Source organism: Pteropus alecto, unplaced genomic scaffold, assembly GCF_000325575.1.
Source record: "Pteropus alecto unplaced genomic scaffold, ASM32557v1 scaffold166, whole genome shotgun sequence".
Classification (NCBI taxonomy): domain Eukaryota; kingdom Metazoa; phylum Chordata; class Mammalia; order Chiroptera; family Pteropodidae; genus Pteropus; species Pteropus alecto.
In genome coordinates this window covers 8,490,634-8,515,075 of record NW_006439757.1, presented here as the reverse complement: position 1 = coordinate 8,515,075, position 24,442 = coordinate 8,490,634, and the positions used below count along the sequence as shown (strand labels likewise).

General features: G+C 39.5%; 1 pseudogene; it reads right to left on the bottom strand.

Moving 5' to 3' along the window:
• Positions 1-12,562: 12,562 nt before the first annotated feature.
• On the bottom strand, positions 12,563-13,222 carry LOC102881298 (annotated as a pseudogene).
• Between the last annotated feature and the right edge of the window lie 11,220 nt (positions 13,223-24,442).

Sequence of the window (24,442 nt, the reverse complement as noted above, 5' to 3'; positions counted from 1 at the left end):
TTGAGCTCAACCAAAATTTTTTTACATTGTATGTTTTTTCCTTTTAGAATGGATATCCAAAGATCATATAGCTTTGTCACCTGGGAACTATATGGAGACTTTTACATCAGATAAAAATCTAAGTTGTGGCTGTTTCACCAAGACAGCCAAATCCTCCCTGGACGATAAATCAGAGAAAGAGAACATAGAGGCTTTAATTTGATTGGTTAGCTATGCAATCAAATGGAGTTTCATTTTTTTGGTATTGCTTTGAATTTTTATCAGAGATTGGATTATCATTGGATCAAATTCGAAGAGAGACCATGCAAAGAAGATCAGTTGTCATATGTTTCAGTTATATTTTCAGATAATCACGATGGAACGATTACAAAATCTTACTATTTAAGACAAAGCGAAGGGATTCAAGAATTAGGCCATCTGTAATGTGTTTATTTGAATAGTTTAAAAATAAATACATATACATTAAAGAATTAAGGCTGATGCTTCAAAATTAGAAAGAAAACAGATGGAGCAAAGATATGAGAGAGTAGAAAGTAATTGGAGAAAGCACTTAAAATAAGATATTTACTCTAGCCTGGGACTGTAATAGCTAAGTTAGATGAGCCTATGGATATGCAATTACTTGGGTCCCTGGTATTCAGCATCCCAATCAAGGTTTAATCACCCAAGTCTTTAGCTCGAGTTGCTCAGATAATCACTGAACCCTCTGGAATACTTGCCACATAGTTTGGAAAGAGTCAGAGTCAAACTTGAATCTATTACTAGTGGAACTTCTCCCTGCTCTGAGATGCAGAGCTACCGAGAGATGCTCTCGGGAGAGCACTCATGGATGTGTAGTGCGGTGCTGCTCAGTACATTTCCTCAGGACGCGGCATGCCGATTGATTAGTTATTCTCTCCGATAGCTCCAGGAAGCAGTTAAATACAACCTTTCATTTTGCTAAAGTAAAAAATGAGGCAAAGACAGTGTAAGACATCGATTTCATGCCATAAATGAAGGCCACATTAACATGAGAGCTATAACTTTTTCTGACTTTAGGCAAATAACACCTGAAAAGGTTGTTCCGTTGGAATAGAAACTCGATTTGAACCAGCCTGAGTTAAAAGGGAAGGATACTAAGGTCTTTCGAGACTCTGAGAGCCCGGGCTTTGCGTGGCCTCTAGAGGGCGATCGCGGGCTGGAGTGCCGGGGAGACCCAGGAAGCCCCTTTTGTGCATTTGTTTTACTCTTCTTTCGTTTCTGCAGATCACTTTTCTGTATTTCCCAGTCCTAATAGTAGTTTCCAATATGTTAACAAAGGCCCAAAAATAAAATACAAGGAATGGGTAAGAGATGCACATAAGAAAACCCAGGCAGGCGAAAGAGGGTTCTGGAGGTCAACGGCGGACAAGACACATGGTGATGGACAAGGTCGACGTAAATTTATCAAAAGAACTTAAAACGACAAAACTAAACAAACGAACAAAAAAACCCCTCAACAATTACAAAAGACGCGGATGGGTAAGGGAATGTGCAAATTTGGGCGCTGAAATGTATGTGAATCCGTTTTGATCGTTCAGTGCCTTAGGGAATCTGTCACTTTCATTGGAAGGGTTTAAGAGGGACATTGTGTCTCGGGGAAAGACTGGCTTCATCTGCGGTGAGGATGCAGAGCGACCGAGCTCTGAAGAGCTGTTGCATGTAATTCCGTGATTTGCGTGTAATTCCTTGATTCACGTGTAATTCCTTGATTCGCGTGTAATTCCGTGATTCTGGGATTTTCAGAGAGGCTGTGTGGGGTTTGCATAAGAATGCAGATAAACAAAAGACAACTATAGGTAGTTGACCTTCCTTCCTCAACAAATGTTTTCTTCTTTTGCTTGGCTCAATTTTATTATAAGAAGCAAAACGTGACCAGATTAGATTTTATATCCTTTCATAATTTATAAACATGATAGACATCCCTAAATAGTTTGAATTTTTTCCATTTTAATAAGGTCTCCTGTGTCGGACACAAGAATCTTTGATTTGTCCATATTATTATTTAACTCCCACTGATTCTTTCGTCCAAAGGACACTGTTGAGTGATCCATGTTCTGTGTGGTACTCTGATAGTCAACACAGACGAGGCCCTGCTAACAGCGTCCAGCACTATTCTAAGCATTTCATCCACGTTACCTCGTGTAATATATCTATGTATCCAGTCACACAAGCATTGTTATTTTCCCATTTTTCTGGTGAAGAGACTGAGGCACAGAGAAATTAAACAATTAGCTCTGGGTCCCACAGGTAAGAAGTGGAGTGTGAACCTCAATGTACAGACTCCATATCCTTCTTCCCAACTCAGCTATCTTCACAAAGTCTACAAATTTGAGAGTATCTACATCAAGAGGCAGTTTGTGACACACGCTGGGGGTAGTTTTTCACAAGTAGAGAAGGCGTGGCTGATTTCCAGGTGTTAAACTTGGCCTCAGAAAAGGTTGAATGGTGGAGGACCGGGAATGTTGAACTTAGCTGTGAGACAATGAGGACTCGTAGAGGATTGGAGACTTGGCAGCAAAGAAGGAAAACGACCATGGTGATGCTTTAGATGGGAATGACTTGGCAGTCGTGGGGGGTGGGAGGTCAGCGGGGGAGAACTAAGAGGTGGGACTCAGGGCACACGAACCAAAGCGACAGACTAGGACCAGTCTCGCAGTTGCCTAGTTGTATAGTGACTTGGACTTAAAACAATATAATTTCAGGAGACCTGGAGAAGATAAAAGAGATCGATAGACCTTAGTACTTTCCCTTTTCCTCGGCTTTCCTTGCTTACCACAAGCAGACATTATTATTTAATTTTAGTTTGTCTGTTCCTTTCCCTGTGAGAATTTCCCAGGGCAGCCAAACAGTCATGTTTTGCCTTTGATTTCGGAGTGCTAACCAGGCCGTGTTCTGTTCGCGACTTGAAAGGTAACGGTGTGGGACTACGCGCTCATTTACAGTAGCTCGTGTACGGTAGCTTCAATGGCTTTTGTGATCTTTGATGTTCTCTGGATAATTAAACATAAGCAAAACCTTTTGAAGACCTTGGATGATGTTGATTAGTCTCCAGAAAATGGCAGGGTGTGACAGTCTCCCAAGGAATTACCTAACGGGAGAAGCCCTTTATATCTGCCCTCTGTAGTAGAGGACTGCCCTCTTGAGGAAGGTTTTAATGCCCTTATATGCTTCAGTGCCTCGGATTTAGATTTCTATTGCTAGTAATTCTTACTAGGGCCTCTCGTAGTGCGTGGTCCTTTTTTTCTTTTTCTTTTTTTTTTTAATGGACCTCAAGCCACCTCTTTTAAAAATGAATTGTCCTGAAAACATTAAACTGAGTGGAATAAGTCAGACATAAAAGGGCAAATATCATAAGATTCCACTTACGTAAGGTACCTAGAATAGTCAAATTCATAGGGACAGAAAGTAGAACAGTAGTTACAGGGGGGCTAGGATGGGGATTATTGTTTAATGAGTATAGAGTCTCAGATTGGAAAGATGGAAAAGATCCAGAGATGGCTAGTGGTGATGGCCACACAGCCATGTAAATGTACTTGACACCACCGAACTGTACATTTAAAAGTGGTAAATTTTATGCCATGTATATTTTGTCATGATAAAAAAAAAAAATAAGTTATCCTAACTTACCCTGCCTACTCCTTTGAGGCTGATCTATTGGTGGCGTGGTTTCAGTGATCTTAATTATAATTCTATATTGCTTGAAATTTCTTTTTTTTTTAATGGGCAATCTTAGGCATGGATCAGGCCTCATCACTCCTTTTCATCCGGGTAAATAATTGGTCCTCTTTGGCTAGAGCAACATTTCACAAGCCATATTCTCCTAAAAATTAGATCCTCAAGGTATTAATAAATGTCATGAGAAAAAAAATAATTGAAAAAATTGTAGAGCTTGAGAAACTGTGAGTTAAAAAAATACTAAAGTTGTTCTTTACCAGCAGACTTCACAAAAATTTTAGTGTTTTCATGAACATAAGGAAAATTCAAATATGTAGTGATAGAAAAAAATCTAATTATGGGATAGGAATCCATAATGCAATCTATATATGCCTTACTGTTAAATTGTACATCTGAAACTTACAGGATTTTGTTAAAAAAAGTCACCAAAATAAATAAATAAATAAAAATTTAAAAAATTAAAACAAGGAAAATTCATAAAGGGAGCACAGCATGCATATTTCCCCCAATATATTTAATAACAGAAAATCTCTTGGGACTAGGATTTTTTGATTAATAGTTGGGGGAATACAGACATACTTCAGAAATATTGCAGATTCAGTTCCAGGCCACCTCAATAAAGCTAATATTGCAATAAAGTGAGTCACATGAATTTTTTGGTTTCCCAGTGTATATAAAAGTTATGTTTATACTATATTGTAGTCTATTGATTGTGCAATAGCATTACGTCTTTAAAAATTTACATACCTTAATTTAAAAATACTTTATTCTAAAAAATGCTAACCATCATCTGAGTCTTCAGTGAGTTGTAATCTTTTTGCTGGCGGAGGGTTGTACCTTCATTTTATAAAAATTGCATTACCTGCGCAGCACAATAATGTGAAGAGTGGTAAAATGAGGTATGCCTGTACAGGCATACAGGCACGTTGAATAAAATCCAACTGTTCAGTATGGCTTTCAACATCTTCTATGATGATTTCAACTAAAATTCCAACTTTGTCTCACATTTTCCTTACTCACACAGTACACAGACATATTTCTTGATATTTTTTAAAATGGAATTTGCACCCTCGGCTCTCCTACACTTGTTCAGGCTCGGTCTGCTATGCTCGCTCTCATGTTTATCCTCTTGAGAGGAGAAATTTCATTCGCAAAAAAGTTTTCCCTGGACTTCTAAGTGTAAAAGAATTGCTTTCTTCTGTAATCACTATAGCAAATGTCTTTTTCTGTCTGTCTCTCTCTGTCTGTCTCTGTCTCTCTCTCTTTCTTAGCGTTTGTGCATACATTAGCTAATTACATAAGCAATTATAGAATTCTACCTTGTGTTATTAATTGTTCATAAGACTCTCTTGTCTACTAAGTGTTAAGTTTCATGACTATGAGGTAAGACAATATCTTATTCATTTCTGCATTTTTCACAGACTGTTGTTAACACGTCAGACAGGGGCTCGATGTGTACATATCTGCAAACTTGAATTTAATTACTAAGCACAACCTATGATGTATAGAGCTCAGAACAACTAGGTTTAATTGGTAGGATTAAAAAATACTTGTCACAGTTTCTGTTTGCTAGGAGATAGGAAAGCAGCATATGCAGACCTGGAATAATTTTAGAAAAGTTATAAAATGAAATAGCTGGTACAAATTGTGGAATAGAAATAAAATACATGAATGCTGAAGCAATGAACAGTTAAAGATTAATCTAAGTCGGCTGGGTTTAGGAATAGTGTTTGAGCTGAGATTTAAAGGAAGTAGTGGAAGTGGCTTAGTGAAGGGGACCAGAAATGTTTTTACCTTTGCTGTCATCCTCCTTTATATGATCATCATCTTTATTGGCATCATCAAAGTCACCGTTTCTATCACTATTTTGTTATCAAAGAATTGTTGACCTTTCTCCCAGTGTGAATGAGGCTTCTAAGAAGGTTCAGTAAGATTATGTCTGGAGAGTACTGCACTCTGGCATTTCATTGGTAATTCTCTTTTCTTCTTTGATCCTGGGGATGGTGCATAAATGACAAAGGGAAAATGATGGAGATGTTTTTACACCCTACCAAGTCATAGTATATTAACCACATGACGGTTCTGATATAAACTACTGTTTCATGAATTATTAGCTTGACCCGAACTTCAATGCCATAGTTGACACCATATTTCAGTGGCAAAAAGACTCTTGGCTATTTCTGTTTTAGTATTAATTACTTAAGTAATTCTGATTTTTAAGACTCCATGAAAGTTTTTGCAAGTCTCTTGCTTTATGGAAGCCTACTGAAGGGGGTGCTACCTCAATGACCACTGGCCCTTGCTAATCACTTGACCATAGCCTTCGCAGGTGCCATGGACATCCCTGCCATGGCTGGCAAATGGGAAAGGACAAGTAGTCATGTTCAGTGTGCCATGGGCTAACTTTTGTTTTTAGCAGCTCCAGTGGTGAAAATTCAAAAGGAAAAATTGTTGAAAAAAACATTAAGGTGCCCAGTTGTTTGAATTGCACCACAGAAATAATGAAAGAATTTACACCAGGGGAAAAAAAGGTTCCCAGAGACAAGATTGCATTTAAAGGATTGGCCATCTAATTCTACAAACCTCCCATAGCCTACCTTCTCCAAACTGGGCATGCAGCTCAATCACTAGGTGAAAGGCCAGCTGTGCTTCCTCTTGTGATAAGAGCATAAGAGAGAAGCTCAGCTTTCCTTAACAGATACAGACCACCAACACCTCCTTTCATTAGAATACTTCTTTTGAATGAGATATTGAGCTGTTTCATTTAACGAAATAGTACATGGGAAGGTGCTTTGTAAGCAGTAGAGTAATTCCCAACAGCAATAACAGAATGATAATTTATGCATTATGACATATTCCGACACTCCATTATATATGAGAATGCTCTTATTTGAGACAATGTCTTCAATGGAATTTAGATCTTACTTGTCTTTGGTTTGTAAAACAGATATCCCTTTATCATTTGATACAGGTATGAGAGATGGAAGAAATATTGGCAAAAATGTTAAGAATAAACATGGCATAGTGGTGGTGGTAACGGGTTGGGAAGGAGGGATGTGATTGTAAGACCTATCCTGAGAATAAGTATCATTCATTTGCTGTAATTTCGGCTCCCACAGGAGCAAATGTCAAAGCCTCGTTTCAGAGGAGCATATTAGGTGTGCACTAGGTGCAAAATGATAGGGGAGAAAAAGAAGCGACCTGAGAGGAGTGGCTCTCCGCAAAAACTATCGTGACTGAGTGAATTTGGCACTTGGGTTTTTTTTGCTCATATAAATAATGATAGAAATAACTCTAACTTCAGATACTTACATTTCAGTCTATTCTATATACTTATGAACTGAGGTTACATCTTGAGATATTATTTGTTGAGCTCTTTTCCTCAATTTATTCCCCCCTAGTCAGTCAGAGACATCTATACTACTCCAAGAAGTAAAAATGTTATAAAAAGAACAAAAAGAACAAGGAATAGTCAGTGTTCGGTTTTCTTGATTTCCAAATATAGGGCATTGAGATTCAAAAGGGAAGTCCCAAAACATGTGGGCAACAGTTTACAGCCTGGAAGCTGATTGAATGAGGAAGTGAGGTTTGCTTGAGTAGGGACACCTCTACCCTGCTCCCTGGTGGAGAGCTAGAGGAACAGCACAGGGTCGGTTTCAGGAAAACTAATAGAGGCTTGGCTAATGGTGGAAAACCAAACCGGTGCCTGGAAGACCATTGACAGTCGGCTGAGGGACTCCTGAGGGACTCCTGCATGCTGCCTGGTTGAAGGAGCTGTGAGAGTGGCCTCTCTTGTCCCTGAAGGTCTTTTCAATAGCAGCTGTTGGTCAGCTGTCATGTTGCAGAATGAGGTCAGGCTGTACCCAAACTGTCCCACGTGGAAACCATCCTACCCTCACCCCTTTAAATAGCCTTTTACAAACTCCAAAGTTGAGTAATTTGCCTAAGGGAATACAGCCAGTAAGTTTATTGGTAAGATTCACCCAAATGTACAATCAGGATTCAAACTCAGTCTAATCCAAGCATGGAGCTTTTAACTGCTATAAATTATAGAGTGATCCAAGAAACAGTCATAAGAACTGTCGTCATGCCTGCGGAAACAGTGACAAGCTTACCTTTGAACTGGGCAGGCAGCTGCTAGAAAAGGATACTTTCTCTCAATCATGATCTTGTGAGAAATAAAAAAAAAATCTTTATTTTATTTGTATTTGCAATGGCTGTTTTTATAGATGTTGGCGATAATATGCTCATGCCTTATTCATAGTCTAGCTCAGGAAATTATCATCAACCTTCTATCCTTTGCTCTTCTCTGAGGCTCCTTTTTTTTTTACTTGTAAAATTAGAATGAAACACCTATTGTACAGGGTTACTAGGATTAAATTAGATAACATGTCAAATGTCAAAGCACTTAGCACAGTGTGTGACACATATAAGACCTAGGAAATTTTAGTTATCTTCTCAGGAAAAAAAGAAAATGTGTCTAGGGCTTTTTTTCATGTATTAACCCATGAAAAGGTCAGGTACCAAAATGAAATGTATATTGTTTCTATATAATGGCCTACCTCTTTATTTGCCTTGGAGATTTACTCAAAGACACTTTCCCCCAGATATCCTGCTTCTGTTGAGTTTCTGAGACGGGGTTTCAATGATTTCACAGATGGAAATGAAATAGGAGGTAGGGAACCATCTGCATGGCCCTTCAGGAACCTCATTCTCCATGAGCCAGAGCGTATGCGTGCTATCCAGCCCCAGCCACGGCCTGTCTCTGTCCCCGAGACTGCCAGAGCCACCAGTCAGCATTACAGCCCAGTCCCTGTCTTTGAGGAGATTGTACTTTGAGTTAGAGACCCACTCCCAAACTCATGCATTTGATTTTTTTTTTAGGATTAATGTGCCTTCATACCATCTTCCTTCGTAAGTGCCTATGGCATTATCATCAGGGAATTTTATTCCCATTTATGTCTTTCTCTGGTTGGCAGAATTGAGGAGACTAACAGGGGAATAACCATTACACAGGGAATTAGGTGAAGTTCTTGATCTTTCTAGAGTGTAGCAGAGAATTCACATAAAGAGAATTTCAGTGCTGCACCCCAGGGCATCTCAGGGGTGAAGGGGTGACCACTGCGTGTACTTCTGTTTTTTTCTTTCTGCTTAATTAAGATAATCACTTTTCATTTACCTGCTGCTTAGTTCAACATTGAAAAATTCTAGGCCCATATTAATCTCATTTAACACAATAGCTACATTCATTAGAAAACATTTCTTATTTAGTCTTGATGAGTTCTTCACAATTGTCATTTATGGATAATGTAGTAGGGATAATTTTGTTTTAATGCCTACACCTATATTCCCATTATTTTTGTTGTGAAGGTAATAAACTGCTGTTAAATTCCAATATTCTAAAAGATCACTAAAGTGACTGAGCATCTGTTAGTTTGAGCTAGTTCTCCGTAGGGCATCTATTTGAATTTTCGTAAGCTAAATTTTGCTTGGTTATTTGTGTTTGTTGAGACAGGAGTATTTAAATCCTGATACTTTTTTTTTTTTCCTTGTGAAGGAATTCCCAAAGAGTTTACATTCTTTTTTCCACTTTCCATCTGCCCTGCTTTAGGCATCTTTAAAAAGATGCTGGTGAGGGAAATCAAAATCTTCTTCCCTTTATTGGGATGGGAAGAGACAGACCTTCTGAGGGAAGGGAAAGACCTGACATCGATGATATTTTCCTACTCTTTAGGCTCAAGCCCTTTCTGAAATAAATAATTCAGATCGTTAGGGATATTTTAAAGCATGATGTTCATTCGATGTGAAGAAGAGTATATCTCGTCTCTGTGTTGCCAATAGCTTATCACAGACTAGCTTATCATGAATGTACTAACGAACTGGATCTGTTCAAATCTTACAGAGCATGTAAGAACTAGTTCACATTTTTGACTAAAATCCCAGACTCCCTTTGATAAGGTTGTAGGGACAAATGTGCAATAGAGCTTTTTTTGTAAAAGCAGAAACATTGTAAAGACTTCAGTCTTGCCAACAGCATCGCTAGAATTAAGTGTGTAGACTGTTCTGCTGTCCTCTCAGTTCACTTGCCCACGGGTTAAACTCACCTTTCTTGACAGGAACGAGCAATTGTTTCAGAGTTGTCTGCTATACCGGTAGTTAGCATAACTAATCTACTGCCCAGATTAGAATACTTCCTTAGTCTTTGAATTTTGAAGAAGCGATACATTATGTTTTATCTTATCCAAAATGTCTCGAAATGAAACCAGTCACGTCCCTAAAACCTAGCTTCTTGTTTCCTCCTAGAGGCGAGTTTATAATGTGGAAAAATTTACATTGCCTTGGATAAAATGCGCAGCTGTTGGTTTTCGCTGAGGAGTTTGCCAGTACTGGTTTTATCCTCCAGTTTATTTAAGAATCTATTTTATTACATGTAGAGCAAAAGAGAGTGGATTAGGGCACTGGAGTAGGAATGAAAAAAAAACTGTAATTTTTCTCCTCTTCAATGTTGGAAGTTTACTACAGTTGCTCTGCATATTCCAAGTGTTTCTCTGTCATTTACATATCTTTTACAGTCTTACAAAGCAGGCGAAGGCTCTCCTTCTGCAGTGCAGGACCCAAGGAGGGGAGATGCCGACCAGCCCTGGGCCAGAGGCTGAGAGCGGGAATCAGCGTCCTTCTTCGTATTTCTTCATATTGAACTTCACTAGATGGACAGTGCTGACGCTCGCTCCTATTAATTCATTGACCCCACATTATCCCATAAAAAATGACTTAATGAAATTTTTATTTGACAGTTTGAGGATGTTATATGACTCTCAGAAGCAGATTATACCATTTTTTCCTCCTCTAACGTTTATGCTTCCTTGCAGTTTTTAAGTTTCATCAATCAGCGAACCGTATACCACGTTCCTTCTGCGGGTGGGAGGCTCCTAGGGTTTCCTTTATGAGGGATGAAGAACGTGTGAAGCATGGTTCTTGCTGAGAGGCGATTCTGGGTGGAGGTAAGGCAGTCACTCTAGAACATTAAACAGTCACTCAGGCACTATTTGACGAAACACTATGTAAGTTAACCTGGAAGCTTCACGTTGCTGGCGAACCTTCAGCGGGAGGGCTGCCAGGGGGCTCGAGCTGTTGGAATGGGAACTTGGGCTGGGCATGAGAAGCAGCTACAGTGCAGGGTAGGGAATATTAGAACGGGGCTCCGAGACTTTGGTTATCCATTTAGCCCAGATTTGAGCGAGTCACAGAATCACCCTGTGTCTCAGTTTCCTCATTTGTAAAATGAAAAGCTTGGCTATAGCTTTAGTATCTCTCTAGATATAAACGTAATTATTTGAGTGAACAGGACTCCTTGGAGTAAGGCAGCCTCTCCACTGGCTGCCAATGGCCCCTGCCTCCTGCCATTCATGGCGACATTGAGGGATGAACTTCAAAGATTAGATTATGAAATACTCACATTCTTTTCCGGTTAGTAGACTCTCTCTACTACTTTCTCGTGCACTTTAATAAAGCGAGATGCTGTGTTGGAGAGATCCCTGGGCAAGGAACTGAGGGCCACTTCCGATAAGAACAAATGTGGATCTGGGGCTCGTGGTCCAACAGCCAATGAAGAACTGAATGCAGCCAACAACCAGTGAGCGACCCACCTGGCAGGTGAGACCTCAGCACCTGGGCCAAGGCCTCCATCGCAGCTTTGTGAGAGACTGGAACGTGGAGAACTCAGCCAAGCCTGGTCCAGGTTTCTGACCTACAGAAACTGTGATGCAGTAAATGCATGTTGTATTAACATGCTCTGTCACTGCAGCAATTTGATGCTCAGCAGTAATTCATTTGCTCATTTAATTTAAAAATATTGTTTGATATCACACAATACTGTTTTATTATAAAACTTTTATCATGATGTGGATAAGCAAAGGGAGGGTATCTGGAAATAATCTCTGTTAACCCTCGTTAAACCTGTCCGATATCTTCCAACGTGCACATGGGGTATAGTTTTATTTCTCCAAGCACTTGATGTCATCTGGTTTCTTTCAGGAATTTCTTTAAATTTCCGTTCCATTGGCAGTACTTTTATAAAAAACGTGGACTTCTTAAAAAATAAAGTTTTTATGCCATTGCTTGGGATGTAGGGTGGGCTGGAAGGCAGATCCTTCCGCTTAGCCCTCCACTCCTGCTGGTGCTTTGTTTTCCTGACTTGCTTCTCCCTTGAGTTCAGTGTCAATTCTCTGTCCATGTTTTCTCCTGCCTTTTAAATCCTCCTCCTCAGTTCAGGCCAGGTGTGGTGTTCTCGTCACCCCTGTGTGTTCTTCTTGTTCCGGTCACCTTTTAAATCGGAGGGTCTTAGTTTTACTTTCTTAGTCTAAACCTGTTCATTCTCCGGGTTATCTATCCTATGCACACAGTTCAAGCCAGACTTTCCCAAAGTATGGAATATGAACCACAGCTGGAGTGTCAGGACTGTGGGGGATTCATGCTCATACAATTAACTAACATTGAGTCACAGGATGAAAATGTCATGTCCATGTCAATGCTTTTTAAAAATCCAGATTATGTCAAGTTAGGTATGAAACCTGAATACCTCTCTAATACAGGCTAACCATCCTTGGTAATAGGGAACACAGTCCCCAAAGCAGAACTTTGGACCAGCAAAGGTAGAACCTAATAACACTATTTTCATACTTAGCTTTTATTTATGGCAAGTGATATTGACCTTTTGGTGATGGTAGTAACATAATTTGAAAAAAATGTTGAAGTAAAACATGAAAATTTATTTAAAGGAAAACTTTTTTCTTTTCTTTTTTTTTGGGGGGGGTGGGCGTTGGGGGATGTCAAGCTTTTATTTAAAGGTAATGATCCACGCTGGAATTTAGATCTTGTTGAAAGAAGCCATATCCATGGACTGCACATAGTCCCCAAAGCAGAGATCTGCTCTTCCGGCATATCTGTTCCAACTTTATCGTCTTCTACTACATCCTGTGCATGAAATTTTTTAATTCCGCACCCCACTGGAACTAGTTTAGAAGAGCTGCAGACCAAGCCATCTGCTCGAGTGCTCCTGACGCCCTCCTCTCATTCTGCCACATCTGTCTTGTCTTCCCAAGGTTTCCCATCCAGTGAGATGGAAGCCTTGGCAGCAAGAGCAGCAGTTCTGGCTTTGACTCATGCAGGGCACGGCGCTCTTCTCTTAGCCTCTTTGCTTCTTCACTTTCTTCCTTCTCATCAGATCCAAAGAGATCGATGTCATCATCATCTTTACTGTCTGTAGCTGCACTTCCTTAGGTTCCTTCCACAGTAGCAGGGCCATCCTCACCCAAAGTTTTCTTCACTTCAGGTGGGCTGGCTTTTCTCTCTTCCTAAGACTTGATGTGATTAGACCATCGTAAGGCATGACACAAGTCTGCAGTTGGTGGGCCACATCTGCTGGTGATGGCACATCCCCCTCCATGTAGTTCTTGGCCACCAGGTAGTGGTTGAGCAGCTGGAGGCCGGTGGGGATTTTCAGGCCTCCAATCCCCCCGCCCCCCATCCCCTCCATCCCCTCCTCCCCTGCACTGCCCCATCAGCTGACCTAGGAGCTGGGTTGCAGCAGAGGAAACAGGAGTGCAAACAGCCCTCGAGGGGTGCTAAGAGGGGAGAAAAAAAGACTAAAGAAAAATTTTAGGTAAATAATAGTATATATGTGACACAGAGGCAGAGCAGAATCATGAAAATACTAACAGTGATATGAGAATGACTGGAGTTTGAGAAGCAGCACACTAGAGATCTAGAAAACCATACATGTATCTTTAATCCTCAGTTGATTTATTTAATACAGGGGTCCCAACCCCCTGGGCCGTGGGCTGGTACTGGTTGTGGCCTGTTAGGAATGGGGCTGCATGGCAGGAGGTGGCCGGTGGGTGAGCAAGGCTTTGTATCTGCAGCTGCTCCCCAGCGCTAGCATCACTGCCTCAGCTCCACCTCAGACCATCAGGCATTAGATTCTCATAGGAGCACTGGTCCCTGGTGCCAAAAAAGTTGGGGACCACTGCTTTAATGGCTGTCAATGAGCTGAGCATGAATTCTGAAATGCATAGTATGAACCTAGACAATAAAAGAGAGGGGCAGAGTGCTGTGAGATACAAGTACCCTGACTTGGAAATGATCTCACCTGGATTCTCCTAAGTGCCTCCGTTTCTTTGCTGGAGAAATCTGGTGGGTGGCCCAAAGCCATGGTTCTCACACTTACAGATGGAAACATCAGGTTCATATGGAAGGTTAGATTTCTGCCTCTTACCTCCAGAGTTTCTAATTTAACAGGGTCTGAGAATTGACATTTCTGAGTTGCTTTGACCTGGAGACCATACTTGGGGTAAACTAGGTCTTGGGCAAATTACTTGTGACATCTTTGGGGCTCAAGTTTCAAAGAAAAGTTTTAATTGAATATTATAGACTCATAGAATTTTAGAATTGGAAGCAACCGGTCCTGTTTTTTCCTAAAGTGTAGTATGCTTGGTGGTATTTGAGAAGATTCAGATGCTATTCAAAAAAGATACTATTTTAATTTTGTGATCTGCTTATATTAAGGTGTCCCATAAAAACATAGTTCACCAAACCTATGATTTCACTGCTTAAGATGAGGCTTTATGTGAGTCAATTAAAAAAAAAAAATCACTGACTAAATAATAATGTAGGTTTTTCTTAGACTGTGATGGGAAACATGAATAATGATGGAATTGGGACATGCTGGTTTACACTAATCCTTTTGATGATTTTTAAAGCCATATCTTCCAAATAGATCTCCCTCCTAAAGTTTAGTTTCATATAACCAATAGTCTAATTGATTCCTCTCTATGCCTTCAACAATTCTTTCCTTAATCATGGTAAGTGCTGTACTAATTGCTTTTGCTTTTTCTGCTTCGTCCATTCTTTGCACGGTTTCTAATAGCATTCTCCCTAAAACACAAATGGGAGCATGCTTCTCCCATGCCCCAGATCCATTAGTGGCTTCCTAGTGACTCTGAAGAAAGTTCAAAATCCTTAACATCTTACACAAGCCACCTGGATCAGCCTTCTACCATCATCTTCCACTCTTCTTCCATATCTACCTAAGATTTGTTTTTACCCAACTACTACTCACATTAGATACCTCCCTTTCTTCTAGGACCCTGTGCCTTCGCACATGCTTACTGTCTGCCATAAATGCCCTTCTTCTGCTATTTCATCGGACTGACTCCTGCTTGGTCTTCAAGGCTCAGCTGTCCCCATTGCTCATGGTAAGAAACTGTGACTATGTCATTGTATCTATCGTGCTATTTTTTTACAGTTAATTTTTGAAATCATAAAGTATACTTTAGAAAATTTTCAAATATTATAAAAATGTAAAGAAAGTCCTTTTCCCCCAGCTTTCTCCAGCCTCACTCTTCTCCCTTGAGGTAAAACTGTTAATAGTGTGTTTTCTAGAACATTTTATCTGTATTTACAAACATACATATAAATGATGGAATCTACCTAAGAATATGGTTCGGCAGCTTGCTTTTTTAAAATTTCATATCTCATGGGCACCTGTGCATGTCAAGGCTTGAAAACCTACCACATCCTTTTTAGCAATTGTCTTTTCTTTATGGAAATATCAAGGAAAGAGGCGAACTTTTATGTCTCCAGAGTTCTTTAGAAATAAGTTAGAAAATCTTTGTTTAATGCAGTAGCTTGAGCTTGTCTTATTTTTATTCTTATTTGATGTCCTTGAATAAAATATCTATACTGTTTTCCAGGAGTAATTTCAAGCAAAACTTAGTAACTGACATTTCTTATATAACTTATCTATGTATTCATTTATTTATATCATCACTCCTATCCCATCTTAATGCACGTTTGTTATCCGTATGACCTTCTGTCACTTATCTCTAGAATCCATTTCTTAATTTTTTATATTTGAATGAAACAGGAGAGTGTTTCAAGGATATTATTGAATTTAATTTTCACAGTGACTCTGTGAGACAAGTAAGATAGAATTATTCTATTTTACAAGGAGAAAGTTGAGGCTTAGAGAACAGTGTCTCCCTGCAAACTGAGTTTTCTGTCCTTTAACATCGACTTTGTCCCTGTGCTCTTACTGTCCCTTGCTTCTCAAATTCACCATTGTGATGTCTCATCAGCTGTGCTCTGAATCCCTGTATCTTCACCCTAGTCCGTTTAGTTTTCTTCGGATGAATTAATTTACACAAAAATATTCACATTAGCCGTGGCTAATTGTGGTGTCCCTCCCAGACTTGTTCCTGTACGAGCTGATGAATTAATCTAATCTAAATGAGAATCATGGAAGAAATTGTTGGAGAAAAGAATTTTAATTATTCAATAGACTTTTGGGTGTACCCCAAACAATTTTACAGAGAAGATCCTTTGAATTCGTGTCTCCGAATGGGGTCATACAGATTGCTGTGTGTTGGGAGGTCACAAGTAGCTCTACCAGATTTTTTTTTTTTTTTTTGCATATTCTTCTTTTTTTTCTTTTCCCCATGTTTTTCTCCTATGATCATGGCAGTCAATTTTTCAAGTAACCTTGAAAGGAAATTCAGACTTGTCTTGATTCTTTGAAAACTTTTCTTCAGAATAGCTTACAAAGGTTTTTGAACTGTTGTTGTTCATTTTTCAACATAATGCTTCATGAAAATAACCAAAATGTTTTCAGAAAGTAGGCCACTGGGACCTTCTTACTATGCAATTGCCATCTGACTCTAGAGATCTCTCTTTAATTCCATGAATCTGAGGTTTTTATTGCTAAAGGGTGATTGGGAAAACTAATAGCAATTTCCTCAAAGCAGTCTGAGGTCTTTAGGGGACATATATTGTTTTAACAAGATAGTCTCTTCCTAGCATGTGCATGTTATTATTTGTAAGACAATAGGGGCCCAAAGAGGAATAAGACTTGTTGTCCCTTGCAAAGAGTTTGCCCTCTCCTCCTCATATCTGCATGAAAACATGATTTTTTTTCAAGAAGGTTATTAGCACTCAAATCTCTAATCTTTATTCTGAAAGATGATTGATTTTTTTTTTTTTTTTCCCATCCCTATAGTGCTTTTAAATACATGTAGAAAGGTGGCTAGTGACTCTGGGAAAAAAGCGCAGTTTCCTGATGGGGGCAAAGGAAGGTCATTAACATCTGTCCTCTGAATAGAGAAAGGGAGCTGCAGGTTATGTGAGCAAGGGCCAGGGCAAGCTAATTAGTCCGTTGGAGGACATCAGGAAATAACTTCTCTGCTTGCTGTAAATGAGATTTAATGAACTTTATTTAGAACACAAACAAACAAACAAAAGAACCTGGAAAGTATCTAGAGATAGATCTTTTAGTTTTCCCTGTAACCTCAGCTTGTGGATCAGTCTTTTTCTTTTTCTTTTTTTAATAATGATAATATTAGTAAGGGTAGGGATGATCATTTAAAGAGTATCCACAATGAGCCATGCTCTGTGCTCAGCACGCTGCATACAGACCGATCCTACTTAATCCCTCACATAGCCTTGGGAGGTAGGCGCTATGATCCTCATTTTATAGATGCAGACACTGAATCTCAGAGTGTTAACGGCCTGCTCAAGGATGAAGAGCTACTCGATGCAGGAGTATAAACTGACCTAGGTGGGTCTGGCTCCATGGCCCCCTCAATCATTCATGTTCATCGACTTTTCCAAACTTGTGGACTGAGCTGCAGCGTTCTAAACGTGAAATGAGGGTGACGGAAAACCGAAGTTACAGTCGAGGAATCCTCCCTGTCATGCCGAGACTGAACGCTCTGCAGCATTCACGGTGCCACTAATAAGATAAATATTCCCAGAGGCAATAGTTTGATATTTTAATGTGTATTTTTTGTGCTACTGATCATTTAGTCAACCAAATATAACAGACATCCACCTTGTTAAACCCAGTTCAATGTGTGTGCACTGCGAGCGATGTGAGGGTCCCTGCCTGACCTCTGGAAAGTTATATTGAGATGGAGATCCTGGCAAGGTGGGAAGAAAGTGAAAGATATAGGAAGATGGGGTGAATGAATGAATGTTCATTTTCACATTTACGTTGCTGAAGATTTGAGTATTTTAAAATTGATTAGCATTGCATAAAACAAAGCATACATATGACGATTGCTCAGTTAATTTCACCACCATAACCACTTTAAGTCTTGCGTGACGACTCCCTAACAACCTCCTGAACTCCTTCTCCATCCCCCACCTCCATTAGCATTCTCTCTTTCCTGTGTTTATTCGCCCCAAGGCAAAGAACACAGACTTGGAAGTAAAAAGCCCAGAGCTGTGGATCCAACGCCTTTTATTAACTGTGTCACCTTAGGGGAAGAACTCTTAGGGCTGTGGCGTATTGCCAAGATGGCCACAGATTCCTCATTGTTTGCACTCACAGTTCTGTCATACACTTCCACACTGATTCTTCACACCTACTTCATCCTCAGAGAAAACTCTCAGTTATTTCTGGTCTTTTCCATTCCCATGCAAATCTTAGAATGAGCCTGTGAAGTTCTGCTTACACAAAAATTGTTTGTTGTGGGTATATGGAAATATTAACACATTTTTATGTGTTGATTTTATATACTTTGATAGGGAATTGAGACAATCAGATATGTTTTATAAACATACCTGTAGAGTAACATGGAAGGATCGATGAGAGAGGAGGCAGAAAGACAAGATTGGAATCTACTGGAATCATTCAGGCAAAGGGTGAGGACAGCTTGTATTAGGATCATAGAAATAGCAATTTAAAAGAGAGTTGGAAAGAATGCCAAGCCATGGCTTCAAAATGATGTCAGGAAACAAGCTTTGGGGGAGAAAGATTACATGAATATACCGGAGAGAAAATAGTGAATGGATAGAAACTTCTTCAAAACAGGGGACCCACAAGCTATGTAGAAACTTTTTACAACAGTAAAGTTTCAGAAAGTTAAAAAAGAATCAGAATTGTAGAGAACTTTGAAAGAACAGGAAGCTTGCAGTTGACATGAGACTGGTGATTGATTGTAAATATATTAACACAGAAATTATGCATGCTCCACTTTGTTTAATATTTTTCAGTTTTTGACATTCCTAGACATAGGTTTTTTTCAATTTCTATACCTGGTTCCTTTCAGGTAACTTGATTTGATTTCAGTTTGTAACATCATAAGTCTTGCTGAAAATGCATTCAGATATTTTTCAATTGAAAGTATCTTCCAGAGTTTGACTCAGCCTGTGTTTTCTAACGAACTCTCTTATTTTTTCTCCCATACTGAAATTTTTTGCCGATGTGTTCTTTAACATATAAGAAAAACAGACAATAACTGAACTAGTATGGTTCAAATTTATATTTGGTCCCATTCCTGTTAAGAGATTAATAAGATACATATTAGTTTATGATTGCCAGTTGATTATTAGAAAATTTTCATTTGCTTCGAAACACATGAATATTTAATGTAGTATTTGCACAGTCAGACATTTCACACTCAAGATCACACCTACCACTTCCATTTCTTGGACTTCTGAGTTTTGTACTTTTGAAAGAAATGGGCTCTCTGGAGCATGACAAATTTGATTTAAAGGCATTTGCAACACGATGTTATTTCATCTGTCAAAAGCTAATGTAACTATGTTGTCTCTTCTTAGCTTGGGACTTAAAGGCTTGACACTTAATGTAAATTCTAATCTTAGGCATGTGGCATGGCAAGTATGGGAAAAAAAGCCCTTCAGATGATTGCTCAAGAGATACAGATTAAGGAGGCTGCAGGATCAATATTAAGACATTTTAAAATTTGGTAAATTATAACTCAATTTTCGAAACAATGGTACATTTGCAAATGAGAGGAGAACAAAAAGGGAAATGATAAGATGTAAGAATAAATGCAACCCAGAACCTGATGCACCGAAACTCTCTCTGTCTCTCTGTCTCTGTCTCTCTCTCTTTCTCTCTCTGTGTGGTGAGAAAGGTCATTTTAACTTTTCAGCTGTTAACTTTTCAGACCAAAACATCGAATCTCTGAAACAATGGTGACGGGATGTTTAGAGAATAAAGAAACAGGCCCTGAGTGCTCTTGGAGAATGCACAGCATGTTAAAAAACATGCTTACATAGTGCGAAGGTGTGTCATTGAGATTTTAGAAATAGTGAAAGGGATATAGTGACTTGGACTCAAAGCTCAATTATGTTTTTGAATATTTCTTTTCTTCCCTGTGCATCGCCTTCCACAGAACGTGGTTTGCTGTGTACCTGTAACTCGTTCTTTATTGTTTACTCAGCAGTGGATCACAGGGAGTGTTTTAGTTGTCCAAAATCTGATTTTGAATCTATTGCAGACCCCTGCCATTCTATCTAAGTTATTCTATCAGCCCATTTCCCAGCATTCATAAAATGGGTATTTCCAAGTAGCGAGCCAGTTACACGTTGACGTCAGGAACGTGGTGTTAGAAGTGGAGTTTGGTAACCCAAATTACTTGGAAGAAGCAACCCTCCCCCACCACCTCGCCCCGTCCCCAGCGTGCAGGTGGGAGCGGATGATCAGCAGCAGGTGGTGTGTGTGGAAAGCAGAAGTGTGGATGTCCCCGGGGGCAGGAGGCCTTCAGAGCGCGATAACCTCTGCGAGGTGGTGGGTGAGGGGACGGAAGGCTTTCGAGAGGGCTGAGCTTGGGCTCTGGTCCTGTGGCTTGGGCAGCCCTATCGCACGTGGCCGACACCCACCTGCCTTCCCTACCTGTGCTGAGAATTGCCAGAAGTCTCTTCTTGCAATGTGCCTTCAGCGCCCTCTGCTGGGAAAGGGTAACATCACGCTCAATGTAAAAAAGTTCTTAAAGGAATTTGTGGTTTATGATAGATAAAGCATTATATTCAAAGATATGTTTGGACTTATGAGACAATAAATTGAAAACGGCACAGGATCTCAGAACAGTGAAGAAGGCCAATATCGACATTACGAGAAAGACTGGCGTTTCTTTTTAGGCTGAGGAAGAAGAGCCCTTAGGAGAATGCCGGCAAATCTTTTTTTCCCCGGTTGACAAAACACTTTGATATTTCTTCAGTGTATTTTGACATATGATTCTGTGCATGTCTAAATAAAGTAGAGCAATTTCTTATCCGTATATTTAAAAATAAATGCAAACCTTAGAATCATATTCAAATAAGCATGTCCAAATAACCAGAAGTAATAAAAACATTCAGTCTCTGAAAACAAGAAAGGGGATGCAATTCATAAACCCAGGGACTGCTTCCCACGCTCCTTTCCCCCTTCTTCGCAATTCGTCTTCATATCATTTTATGTCAGAGCCTCTCATTCATGACCCTCTACCCCCAACACAAGCGAAAGCTCACAAAGTTTTTTTTCTCTGCACCTCACGGCTTACTCTTCTCTCCCCTTGTTTTTCTCTTCTTTCTTCCCCCATGTTGTCTCTTTTTTACTCTCTTCCACTTACTTATCCTTTTCTCCTTAGGCTTTCCCTTCTTCTCTTTTGTATTCTTAGCTTCCACTGCTCTCTGCCCATTTTCTAACTCAGCCTTATGAGAGTCCGGGAACTCGTTCTCAGAGAATCTCAGAAGGCAGAGGCAGGAGGGGAAGCAGGAGGGGCCTCCTTCCCTTCACCGGGGTGGGTAAGGGAGGCTGGGACATTCATAGATTATAAATCTTGTCCCCTTCACACTCTCTCCTCATCAATCCTTGTTGACTTCTGCAAAGAGATATTCCATATTTAATATTTAAATGTTCTCTCAGAAGTGCCTTGAATTTACAACCTAAGTCCACCGTATTCTTCTTTCTCTGCACTTTCTCCGTCCATTATTTCTTGTTTCCTTGGAAAGGGCAGCCATGAGAAGTGTGAACGTGTCTGTGCACACATGCATAGGCACATTTGCACATCTAGAAAACCTTGAACATCAGTATTAGCATTTAAACTCTTTGCCCTGTGGAGTCTCTGCTCTTTATAATTTGCAAAAAATCGTATTTTCTAAGTAACCATATATTACAGTCGCATGTTCTTTTTAGGGGATCTTCCGCACGGGCAAGCAACTGCAGGACTGCCGGGGAGTGACACTGGGGTGGACACTGAGCTCCTGCTTGTGTGCAGCCCTGTCGCATCGCAAGAGCATTAGAAGGCACACAGCTCCATGCTGAATCTTCAGGAGGCTTTCATGTACAAACCGGGAAAACAGAGTTGCTGGCGTTTAAATAATCTCAGTTTAATGCTCTTTAAAGAAGTTTATAGGATTTTATTGTTTTAACATAAATCAGCCAAGATTACTTTCTAGATGTGCTAGTCAGTATTTGTGAAATATTTCGGTTTTCCTTCTCTTCTGAACACATAGTAAAATTGTGCTTCCTATGGATCAGGTGACTGGCCTTTCTGAGCTAGAGCACTTAATTGCCAGGGCAAGACTCTGAAGAACACTCTTTTTTCGGCAAGGTGACTGGTCACATTCGAGACAGTAGCTGCTCCGTTAACCAGGCCTTAAGTGTGGGAAGATGTAAAACAGAAAATTTGGCTACCCCTGTTGTAGCCACCAGCCCCCGAAAGACGCACGGACCACCAGAAATCAGTGAGTTATAGGAAACATGCTCTTTATTCAGCCAGCTGGGTCTGCCAGGGGTACACAGACCCCAAATTAAGCAGCCCAAAAATGTAGAGGTACAAGGTTTTTAAGCCCTAAATCCCATTCCTCATTCTGTCTTAAACACAAAGGTCTATTTTTCTCCTATTCACTACCTGTCAACCCACAGGTCGGTTGTGCAAACGGGGGTACAGAAGCAGAAAGCTTATTGTTAGAATGTTATGTTCCCATGGGCGATAGCCAATCAGTAATTTTCCAGCCAGCACACCCCAAATGTGATGGATATGTCACAATGGTGAGAAATAAATCTTTGTTGTTTTAAAGCACTAATATTTGGGGGCTGTTTGTTATTTAGCATAACCTAGCTTATCTTGACGAGTTCCCAAAACATGAACATTTTTCCTTACCCTAATATATATATATACACATATATATCTATACACATTTATGGAATTATATATAAAAAATATTTTTATAGCAAGGATCCCTATCCATAAGCCATAACTCTAATGCGTTAAAATTATTGCAAAGAGAACTTTTCATTAGTTTATCCATTTATATATTTATTCAATCATGTTTTTGTTCAATAGACTATATTGAATGCTAGGCACTGGGCTAGGCTGGGGATATCAACATGAATAAGACATAGTCTCTATCACTATTCTTACATTAGGTTACCAACCCAATTCTTGCTTAGAAAGACTAAGAAAAGTTAAAAGTAAAACAGAATGTCCTTTCAAAAAATAATTTGCAATTAAATACACACAAATTTTCATACATAATGAGCTAAAAGTTTAAAGCTGCTTCAAGTAATTAAGAAAATGTTGTGTATTCAAGTAAACAGAAAACTTCTCCCTGGTTCCACTTACCTTTTTCTCTTATAAATTTAAGATAGCTAACTGAAGTAATACTAGTTTTTATGGGTATTTAGTGTAATTGAAATAACCGATCTGGAGATCAGTTATTTGGTAAATTGTGGCAGTTAATGACTTTGTCTTGTAAATTTGTTTCATTCGCACACGCCAAATGAGCTAGTGTTACATGTTTCCCATACATAATGGTGCTTTAAAAATGCTGTCACTTATACTTGAAACTAATAAAATAAAATGCTTAAAAAAAAATTAAAAATGCTATCACACTTTAGTGGAACAAGGGCGACCTCCAGTGGTTAAACTTACTCACTTCAGGGGTTCTTGGCTCTCAAGGGATAGCTTGCTAGTGTCTGTTGTGTTCTGTTTCTAGATGGCTTCCCACCATTGAAAGTTGAGTTTGGTTAAAAAAAACTTTGAGTGATGTTTAACAAGATAACAAATGTGAATTATGGAAAAATAATATGGAAAGAACAAAGTCCTCACAGGTTGAACCCTACTAGGGAAGAATATAGTACAACATGGGTTTGTACTGCATGGGTCCACTTATACGTGGATTTTTTTCAACAAATACAGCAAGTCTTTTCCATCTGCGGATTCAACCAGCTGCAGCTGGAAAATGGTATTGTCTATTCGCGGTTGGGAATCTGCGGTTGGGAATCTGCGGTTGAGAGTGTGAAAAATACTGTGTTCCATACTCAGTTGGTTGAATCTGCGGATGCGAAATCCAAGGATACAAAGCACGGACTAATGAGTCAAAAGTTACACGTGGATTCCGGACTGCGCAGGGTCAGCACCCTTAACCCCAGTGTTGGTCTAGGGTCAACTGTATTAGAAACGTTTAGTTTGTAGATGATGAGTTTCAAACTCAAGACGTGAGATGGCTGAATCAAGGACATGCCTCCTGGGCTGGTTTTCAGGTTAGTGCTTCTATTCAGGCGGACATATCTTCAACAAGACTGTCTCTCTCTTTGCTTCTGTATACCTATACGAAGATCATCATTCTCAGTGATAATCCTAAAAGTTTCTGAAGTGTGACAATATATTCTACAACGTATGCCATACTTCCATGTCATATTAAGATTTGGGAAAAAAATCCTATCATATCATGTTGAAATATTTAAGTATGAAGTTAAAACATTACTCTTTTCCTGTATCTGCCACCAGGGATGGTCTTGGTTTTTCAGATAGGTTTTGAAGATTAAAAAAAATTTTTTTTATATGTTTATTTTTGCAATTACAGTTGGCATACGATATTATATTAATTTCAGGTGTAGAACACAGGTAAATTTTATAATTTACCAATTGGTACCTCTTAACCACTCCTGTCCCCCTTG